The sequence below is a fragment of the Capra hircus genome, assembly GCF_001704415.2.
Source record: "Capra hircus breed San Clemente chromosome X unlocalized genomic scaffold, ASM170441v1, whole genome shotgun sequence".
Lineage (NCBI taxonomy): Eukaryota > Metazoa > Chordata > Mammalia > Artiodactyla > Bovidae > Capra > Capra hircus.
In genome coordinates, this window is record NW_017189516.1 from 19965595 (window position 1) to 19976916 (window position 11322).

Below are 11322 nucleotides of genomic sequence, written 5' to 3' on the forward strand. Positions count from 1 at the left end.
AACCTAGACAGCATATTAAAAAGCAGAGACATTACTTTGCTGACAAAGGTCCCTATAGTCAAAGCTATGGTTTTTCCAGTAGTCATGTATGGATGTGAGATTTGGACTATACAGAAAGCTGAGGACCAAAGAATTGATGCTTTTGAATTGTGGTGGTGGAGAAGACTCTTGAGAGTCCCTTGGACTTCTAGGAGCTTGAACCAGTCAAGCCTAAAGGAATCAGCACTGAATATTCACTGGAAGGACTGATGCTGAAGCTCCAGTACTTTGGCCAGCTGATGTGAAGAGCTGACTCACTGGAAAAGACCCTGATACTGGGAAAGATTGAAGGCAAAAAGAGAAGGGTCATTAGAGGATGAGATGGTTGCATAGCATCACCTACTCAATGGACATGATTCTGAGCAAACTACGGGAGATAGTGGAGGACAGAGGAGCCTGCTGTGCTGCAGTCCATGGAGTTACAGAGTTGGACACAACTTAGCGACTGAATAGCAACAATGCAAGGTGTTAATAACAGAGGTGATGAAATTAAATTGATATTTTAAGGCAGGACAAGAAAAATTAAATATCAAATTCTCTGTTTGTTCAGTGCTCCTCCTTCCCTCCTTAATGTTCAGTGTACATCTATGTTATGCATTAATCAGAGCACCTAAAAGACAGAAGTGCCTGTTTAACTATAAAGATCAATTTTTTCCTTTATTCTGATGCTAGCAATGTAACTTCTTAAAAGAATAGCATTCTTTCCCAACTCTGTAAGGGGTCATGGTGACTTGCTGTTTGCTTAGTACATGTTTACCTGGACTATGTAACCTCGGTGAATGAACTTTATGTAAAATATTAAAATGTCATTTTGATGTACAATCCTTTGTCTCAAAACTTTAACTCCTAACAGGTAGAACTCAGAGCTTTCTGAGAATCTGAGAAGCAGATTCTTCTTGGGTTATAATCTTATTTGGCTTGAATAAAATTTCCTGTTTTTCTTCTTAACTTGATTATTATTTGAATTTTTGTCAACAGGGGAAACTGTGAGCTATGGAGAGACAAGGTATATAGGAACTCTGTATAATCTGATCAATCTTCCACAAACCTAAAACTGCAAAAGAAGTTTATTAATTAAAAGATTAATGCAAATGGTGTTGGTCATACAGTTACTTGGATTCTTTCTGTTTTGTGAAGCTTGTATTTTCAAGATACATCCATATACTACTTAATCTTTCACAGTGCTTGTCCACCAGTGTCAGACACCCAGGCTGCCTCCAAACAAATAGATGTCCTCATCTATGTTCACTGTGAGGACACGATTTGCTCAGGGATAGTTGCTTAGGATTCAGATTTCTAAATTGTAGTATTAACTTACATTTAAATAAATAGTGCCAGATGGCACTCTCAAAAGGCTGCTGTCACCCACTGGGAATGGATCTCCTCTGTCTCTCATTTTTGCCAAAACTTGGCATGACCGAGGTCTTCAATGTATGATAATCTTTTGGGTATAAATATCAGAGTTGTTTTACCTTGCATTTCTCTAAATATCAATAAGTTTAAATATCTCTTCATACGTTTCTTAGCATCTCACTTGTTAACTGCTTGTTAACTGTCTTTCGTTGTGGTTATTGATTTGCAGGAGTCCTTGTATATACTCCTGGTGGCTACCCACTCCAGTAGAACTGCCTGGAGAAGTCCATGAGGAACCTGGCAGGCTACAATCCATGGAGTCGTGAAGAGTCGGACATGACTAAGCGACTTGCACTTTCATTTGTGTATACTAGGTAAATACCCTGCTTGGTGTTAGACATTTAAAATATCTTCTCCCAATTTTTGTTTTTATGTCTATTGACTTTATCTATGGCTTCTTTCGTTGAGCAAGAATACTCCTGAAATGTAATGACATTCATCAAAGTTTTGCTCTGATTTTCTTTAAACCTTTCCTCACCCCTCCTAGGCAGGATTTTCCCCTTAGCTTTATTGGGATATATTGACACATAACATTGTATAAATTCAAGGTGTACAATATGTTGATTTGATACATTCGTATATTGGGAATCGGAACTGATTACCACCATAGATTAGCTACCACTTCCATCCTGTCACATAGTTCCCATTTCCTTTTTGGGGTGAGAACATTTAAAATTGACTCTCTAGGCAGCATTTAAGTATATGATACAGTAACAGTAGCTATAATCACCGTGCTGTACTGTAAATCCCCAGAGCTTGTTCATCTTATAACTAGAAGTTTGTTGCCTTTGAACAATATCTCCCCATTTTTCCCACCTTCAGTCCCTGGTAAACACTACTCTACTTTTTGTTTCTCTAAGTTTGACTTTTTTAGATTTCATGTATAAGTGATACCATGCAGTATTTATCCTTTTCTGTCTAACTATTTCACTAAGCATAATACCATTCCATTCATGTTGTTGCAAATGGCAAGTTTCCATTCTTTCTTAATGGCTAAGTAATATGTCTATACACAGACACACAGACACACAGACACACACACACACACAAAAGGATATACCACATCTACTTTATGGATTCATCTGGTGATGGTGGACACTTAGGTTGCTTCCATATCTAGCCTATTGTAAGCAATATGCACATGGGAGTGTAGATATCTGTATGAGATCCTGATACCATTTCTTTGGATATATACTCAGAAGTGGGATTGCTGGATCATATGGTAATTAATTAATTTAATTAATTAATTTAATTTTTGAGGAAACTCCACACTGTTTTCCATAGTGGCTGTACCAATTTATATCCCCATCAACAGTGCGCTGTGGTTCTCTTCTCTCCACATCCTCACCGACACTTGTAATATCTTCTTGTCTTTGGATAATAGCCATTCTAACAGGTGTGAGGTGCTATCTCATTGTGGTTTTAATTTGTATTGATTATATTTGATTTGTATTTGATGTTGAGCATCTTTTCATACACCTGTTGGCCATTTGTATGTCTTTGGAAAACTGTCTATTTATTTTCTCTTTCCCATATTAAAATCTGATTATTTGTTTTTTATTGTTGTTATTTTGCTATTGAGTTTTATGCATTATTTATATATTTTAGATATTAACCCCTTATCATATATGTGATTTGCAAATATTTTCTCCCATTCCACAGGTGGCTTTCTCATTTCGTTGATGATTTTCTTTGCAATGCAGAAGCTTTTTAGTTTGATGTAGACTCATTTATTTATTTTTGCTTCTGTTATTTGTGCTTTTGCTGTCATACCCAGAAAGTCACTGCCAAGACCAATGTCAAGGAGCTTCTCCCCTATGTTTTCCTTGAGGAGCTTTATGGTTTCAGGTCTGGTGTTTAAGCCTTTAATCTTAACATTTTGAGTTTATTTTTGTGAGTAGAGTAAGGTCGAAGTGAGTGCTGAAGAAATGACGCTTTCAAATTGTGGTGCTGGCAATAGAGTCCCGTGGACAGTAAGGAGATGAAATCAGTCAATCCTAAAAGAAATCAACCCTAAATATTCACGGGGTGGACTGATGCAATGCTGAAGCTGAAGCTCCAGTACTTTGGCCACCTGATGCGAAGTGTTGACTCATTGAAATAGACCATGATGTTGGGAAAGATTGAGGGCAGGAGGAGAAGAGGGAGACAGAGGGTGAGATGGTTGGATGATATTGCTGACTCAATAGACATGAGTTTGAGCAAACTCTGGGAAATAGTGAAGGACAGGGAAGCCTGGCATACTTCAGTTCATGGGGTCACAAAAAGTCGGACACGACTTAGTGACTGAACAACGAGTGTAAGGTGGGGGTCCAATTTCATAATTTGTTGAAGAGACTATCCTTTCTCCATTGAATGTTCTTTGCTCCGTTGTCAAGTACTAGTTGGGTGTGTATATGAGGGGTTATTTCCAGTCTTTCTCTTTTGTTCCAGTAGTCTACATTTTTCCAGTAGTCTATTTTTATGCCAGTAACATACTGCCTTAATTATTATAGCTTTGTAATCAGGAAGTGTGATGCTTCTAGCTTTATCCTCCTTTCTCAGAATTACTTTGGCTATTTGGGGCCTTTTGTATCTCCATACACATTTTAGGATTGTTTTTTCTGTTTCTGTGAAAAATACCATTGGAATTTTTATAGGGATTTTGTTGAATCTACACATGGCTTTGGGTAATATGCACATTTTAACAATATTAATTCTTCCAATCTGTGAACGTAAGATATCCTTCCATTTGTTTGTGTCTTCTTCAATCTCTGTCATAAAGTCTTGTAGTTTTCAGTGTACAGATTTTCACCTCCTTGGTCAAATTTATGCATAAGTATTTTATTGTTTTTGATGTTATTATGACTGGGATTATTTTCTTTATTCCTTTTTCAGATGTTTTGTTGTTCGTGTATATAAATGCAATCGTTTTCTGTATGTTGATTTTATACCCTGGAACTCTACTGAATTTGTTGATCTAGTGGGTTTTTTTTTTTTTTTTGCTGGAGTTTAGGGTTTTCTATGTATTAGATCATATTATCTGCAAACAGACATCCTTACCTCATCCTTACTGATTTGGGTGACTTTTGTTTCTTTGCTTGCTTGATTGCTCTGTGCAGGACTTCCAGTGCTATATTGAATGGAAGTGGTAAGAGTGGGCCCTGCTATGTTGCTCTTGATCTGACAGGAAAACCTTTCAACCTTTTACCATTGAGTATGCTGTTTGGCTGTGGGTTTGTTATATATAGATATAGATATGAAATTCATCAAGACCCATACTTTTAAATGGCTGCATACTATTCTGTTGTGACACATTAAGTCTGTACCATACTTTATTGACTCTCTTCCCCCCACTTACGTTACAAAAGGCTAAACTAAATATTCTTGGGAATATATCTCAATTTACTTCTTTCTATATTTCTAATGATAAAAAGTAATATCCAATCATTGAAAACAATTAAAATACAGAAAAAAAAACATTTATAATGCAACCTCCCAGACTGTATCACTGTTGATGTTATTTGCACATATCTTCTGATCTTACAGTTGTTCCAAAACACCCCAACAATTCTTCCAAAACTTCTAGCATTATGCATTATCACAAAGCCTATGTTTAAATATGTTTATTAATAAATAAATGTAATTTTTATTATAGAGATTTTCAATCCTATATAAAAGAAAAATACTAGTAAAGTGACCATATTTCTATCACCCAACTTCAACAATTATCAAAATATAACCAAATTTGCTTTTTCTGTACTTCAACTCCCCAATGGAATATTTGAAAGTCCCAGACACCATATCATTTTTAAGGTAAATAGTATATTATGTGTTTTTTAAGCATAAAAACTCTTTCTTCTAGTAACATAATCATAATACCATTGTGAATGTGAATGTGAAAGTCACTCAATTGTGTCCAACTCTTTACGACCCCATAGACTATACAGTCCATGGAATTCTCCAGGCCAGAATACTGGAGTTGGTAGCCTTTCCCTTCTCCTTTCCCAACCCAGGGATCTAACCTAGATAGTATGACTATTCACAACAGAAGAGTATGGGTTAGATCTCCCACATTGCAGGCAGATTTCTTTACCAGCTGAGCCACAAGGGAAGTCCATAATACCATTATCATACTTAAAAATTTACCAAAAATTCCTTAATATTATCAATGCTCAAATTTCTCTGATTGCCTCTGAAGTCTCTTATTTACAACTAGATTATTCAAATGAGAGTCTAATGTTGTCCACACTGTGTTTGCTTGATAAGACTCAAGTATCTTTTCATTATTAATATTTCCTATCCCTTTTTTTTAGTTATTATATTTTACTTTTCAAAGCATCCTTGTCACTTGTCCTAGCATTTCACGTTGTGGATTTAGCCTCCTGTGTTTTCACTGTGTCCTACAATATAAAGCTCTATCACCTGGATTTCCTGTAAACAGGTATTAGAGGCTTGAGCAGATTCCAGTGTGATATTTTGATAAGAATATTTTATAGGGGATGCTTTGCACTTTTAATTGCATCTATTGATACACACATGATCTTGCATTGTGTCTCTTTTTGTGATGCAAATATTGGCCAGTGGCTTTGAGTATTGAAACTTTTTTGTTTTGTTTTCCTTATCAATATAATGTAGATACATTTCACTGTCAGAATCTACCAGCCTATCTAGCCAGTCTGTAAGGAAGACATGCTGGAGTTCTCTTTTGGGTCCTTATACAGTACAAACTGCTGGTACAATTGTGGTTTATAACAAGAGGTTGCAAATTTTGGAATTGTTTCCTGCCACTCATAAGTTTCACAGTTATATTAGTGAATTATCTCAAATATCTGAGATGCAAGTTATCTATATGTTCAAGAATACACTGTCTGAAATTTACTTTGGAAAGATCTTATTATGCCTTTTAGACATCTAAGAATAAATATTCAACTGCAATGTTTTGTCTTTATTCTACTGTTTGTTTCCAAAGTAGTTGGACATTTACTCTGACATCCCAAATGCTTGACAAGCCAGACTTCTAGAAAAAAAAAGTCAAAGAAAAAGAAGCAAAGGAGACTGTATGCTGATTATACTCATGAGGATATTTTTAAAACATATTTTAAAAAACACTTGTGTTTTAGTCTAGCATTGCTATGATGTTTTTAAAGTCCCTATTGGAGAACAATTTGACAATCTTTATCATTCACCATACCAATGTTCATAGCATTTAGCATGTCAACCCTATGTCTCAGAATTTTTCTTTTAAGAGTTACTCAATATCACTAAAAACTATAGGTATAAAATTTAATGAAAATATTATTTGCAATAGACCCTCTACACATGGAAAACCCTGTATATATACTTTAAGTAAATTATGTCATAGCAATATACTCTAATACTGTTTAACTGAAAGGAACAGTATGTTTATTTTTTATTCAAAATTCATCAAATTTGTATTGAGCAACTACTGTAAGTGTTGACTGTACAGGAGTGAAACAACAAGCAAACAAAACAAAGATCCTGCCCCTGGGGTTAACATCCTAGTTGCTGCAGGAGGTTAATGCTGCTGTAAAAACAGCAGAAACATTTAAATAACAATATCAAGGAGACTGAAGCTGAGAAAAAAAAGAATGAGTGGAAAATATAAATCTTGTGATGGCTGGTATAGAGATGCCAATTAAAACATGGAAGCCGATGATGTCATCTCATTTTCACACTGAAATTCTCAACTGTTTGCCCAAAGCTAGTCTGAACACAAGTGGCCATAATCTTTTTTTTCTGACTGCCCTTTGTGGCATGTGAGATCTTAGCTCCCAACCAGGGATTGAACCCACACATCCTGCAGTGGGAGGATGGAGTTTTCGCTGGACCTCCAGGGAAGTTCCAAAAGGCTATAATCTTGTGGTTCTCCTACGAAATGTCCCACTATAGTCTCAAGATGATAGAGTGGAAGGACATGAGCTCACCCCTTCTTATGAAAACACCCAAATCACAACTAACTGTTGAATATGTGTATGCCATCATATCCAACTCTTTGCGACCCTTTGGACTGCAGCCTGCCAGGCTTCTCCGTCCATGGGATTTTTCAGGCAAGAATACCGCAAGGGGTTGCCCTTTTCTTTCTCCAGGGGATCTTCCCAACCCAGGGATCAAATCTGCATCACCGCGTGGCACCTGCATTTCAGGCAGATTCTTTAGCCCTGAGCCATCAGGGAAGGCATCAACAACAACAACAAAAAGCTGTAACCTACCAAAGAAGATACCCTTCATCCAAAGACAGGGGTGCAATCATGATAAAATCAAGTCCCATACCTGCTGGGTAGGCAATCCACAAACTGGAAAATAATCATACAGCACAGGAGTGAAAGTCTGGGGATCCAGCAACAGGAGGAGGAGGTCCCAGAGAGTCTAGCTTTGGAGGCCAGCTAGGTTTGATTGCAGGACTTCCATAGTATTGGGGGAAACAGAAACTCCTCTAAGATGTCCCAGCAAAAAGGCCCTCTACTCATGTCAGCTGCTCTCACATGTCAGGACTCCGGTATATTCTCCAAAGCAAAAGCCGTGAGGATGGTCCAGATATTTAAATATCTATACACACACACACACACACACACACACACACACACACACACACACACACACACACACACATACAGAGTCTTTTCAGCTCCATACCCATATGAACAGTCTCTGTTGGTCTGCTTCTCTGTTGTCAATCTACAAAGTCTGGTGATTTTTTCAGGGTAATGAGAATACAGATGCCTTTTAAAAAGACTTTATGCTGTTCTGTTTACTCCAACTATTTTATAATCAATTGACATCAATCTACGAACAGAAAAAGTTATACATTCATTCACATTAAAAAAAAATGTATCCAAAAGTCCTGCCAATAAAAGTAACATAAAATTGTTCTATTTTTGGAGTCATTTGCTCCCCAAAGTTTCTGCAATTATGTATTTATTTTCAGCTTTTATATTAAAACCTTGTAAGAAGCCTCTGTATTGGATGGATCCCAAATCATATGTAACCAATTCCTCAGTTTATGCAGCTCATGAGAACTGAGGTGAGAGCGTATGTATCATGGAAGTTAAAACCCTGGATTCTGGATCAGGGTGCTAACATATGTGCTAACACAATTCAGTCGTATCAGACTCTTTGCAACCCTATGGACTGTAGCTCATCAGGCTCCTCTGTCCATGGGATTCTCCAGGCAAGAATACTGGAGTGGGTTGCCATGCCCTCCTCCAGGGGATCTTCCTGTCCCAGGGATTGAACCCGAGTCCCCTGTGGCTCCTGCATTGCAAGTGGATTCTTTACCGCTGAGCCACTGGGCAAGTCCCTGGATCAGGATAACAGGTTTAAAAACTAGTTTCATCGTCTGACAGCCCCTATAACTTGGAAAAGCTACCTAATCCTAGTTTCCTCACCTCTCAAATAGAAGTAATAATACCTACCTGGTGTGGTTGTCATACAGGCTGAGTAGGATAGTAATAGTAGCAGATGAACATGCATTGAGGGGCTGCCTGGGGGAGGCAATGTGGAGAAGGCTTGATAAGAATTATCTCGTTTAATCCTCACAATGACTACGTGGTGGGCATTATTATTTTCTCCATATTACAAGCGAGAAAACAGGATTAGAGTAGTCAATGCCCTTATTGAAAATTACAGAAGTAAATGACTGAATCAAAATTAATCCACGGTGATGACCAATGAATGGATACAGAAGATGTGGTGTGTATATATATATATAAATATATATACATATATATAGTGGAATATTACTCAGCCATAAAAATGAAATAATTCCATTTCCAGAAATGTGGGTAGACCTCGAGATTAAGTGACTAAGTGAAGTAAGTCAGACAAAGACAAATATCATATGATATCACTTATATTGGAACCTGAAAAAAGAGGTACAAATGAATTTATTTACAAAACAGAAGCAGACCCGCCAACATAGAAAACAAACTTATGGTTTGTTGTTGCTGTTTAGTCGCTCAGTTGTGTCTGACTCTTTGCGACCCCGTGGATTGTAACCCACTTACCAAAGGGGAAAGGAGGGGGAGGGACAAATTAGGAGTTTGGGATTAACATATACACACTACCAAATATAAAATAGAAAATCAATAAGGACCTAATGTATAGCATAGGGAACTAAATTCAGTATTTTGTAATAACCTATGGAAAAAGACTCTGAAAGAGAATAAATATATATTCAGTTTTATAAATATATATATATAACTGAATCACTTTGCTGTACACCTGAAACTAATGCATTGTAAATCAACTATGCTTCAATAAAAAATTAATCCACAGGCAGTCTGCCTCCAGAGCCATGTGTTAACAATGTGCTTCCAGAAATCCCATAAAACACACATAAGCTGGGATGAAGTGAATGATTAATAAGTGATTGTTGTTATTAAGATGAGTAATACAAAGATTAGGTATAGTTGACATAGTTCATAAACAGCGGCTATTCTGTTTCAACACACTGTATGAAAGAAAAACTGGAACTATCTTGGCTCTATGATATGCTTATTCTCTAAGAGGTCACAGTTGAAAATAGTGTGCCAGTGCTTCATCTTCAAGTTACATTAATGCAAGATTCCTCACTCTGTTTATGAAAGAATGGAGAATTCACAGACTTGCACTGTCCTATACAGTAGCCACTAGTTACAGGAATTGAGAAATGCAAACTACACACAGGATTTCAATGATTCTAGTATAAAAAAAGAATGCACATATCTCCTTAATAGCTTCAGATTCTTCATATGCTAAAATGATATAATTTAGGACATACTGGGTTAAAGGAAATGTATTCTTAAAATTAATTTCACTTGTTTCTTTTTACTTTTTATAAAGTGGCTACAAGAAATTTTATTTTTAAGTGGCTTACAAAATCTTTCTACAGAAGAGTGCTGCTCCTGGCAGGTTCTGACAATGAAGCCTGAAGCAGGTTAGACATAATCATGGTTTATAAAATTCTAAATCCAATTAAAAACCAAATGCCAAAACATGATTGAAAGATTATTATACAAAATTGTTACATAGTATATTGATAACTGTATGAACCATAAGCCCTAGATTATGTTTAAAATGATAACAAACAGGGTTGGGAAAGGACATAACAATGATCAGATGTATGTTAGATTCCTTCTTTTAAACGGATTCGTGCATGCTAAGTCACTTCAGTTGTGTCCGACTCCTTGGGGGCCCATGAACTGTAGCCTTCCAGGCTCCTCTATCCATGGAATTTTCCAGGCAAGAATACTGGAGTGGGTTGCTGTGCCCTCCTCCAGGGATCGAACCCATGTCTCGTATTTCCTGCATTGGCAAGAGTGCCACCTGGGAAGCCCCTTTAAACAGATGGGCCTCAAAAGCACCATTTCAATCTTAACTTTGACAATTCGAGAAGAGCCATGTGTTGTAGATTCTGAGATACACGTTTCACATCCTAATAATATTCTGGATCAGAATTTGGCATGCAGTGGATAGGGTGGGGACAGAGGTCCTGGTGGGGCTGGGACACTGGGACTGAGTGTCAGGTCAGCCTGGGACATAGGGCAGAAATATCAGCCAAAGAAAGCTGAGGGGAGGAGAAAAAATGACCAATGTTGATTCTCGACCACTGGGTCCCCTCCTCCCAGCCACCTATCTAGCTGTTGAAGGCAGGGGTCGAATTGGTAAGAGGAAGCGTTAGTGCCAGAGACCTAGCCCCTCCCTTCCAGCTCCTTGGGCACTGCCAGGTCCTGACTCATCCCTCCGTTTATTCCAGTCACAGTGACAAGCTGGAAGAGAAGGACACGTCAGGTGCAGAGAACATGAGGGAGAGGATCTGATTAGGGAAAAGGGGAATGAGGGCAACAGATTAGGAATGGCTTCTGTTTCTCACTGCCACTCCCCCAATTT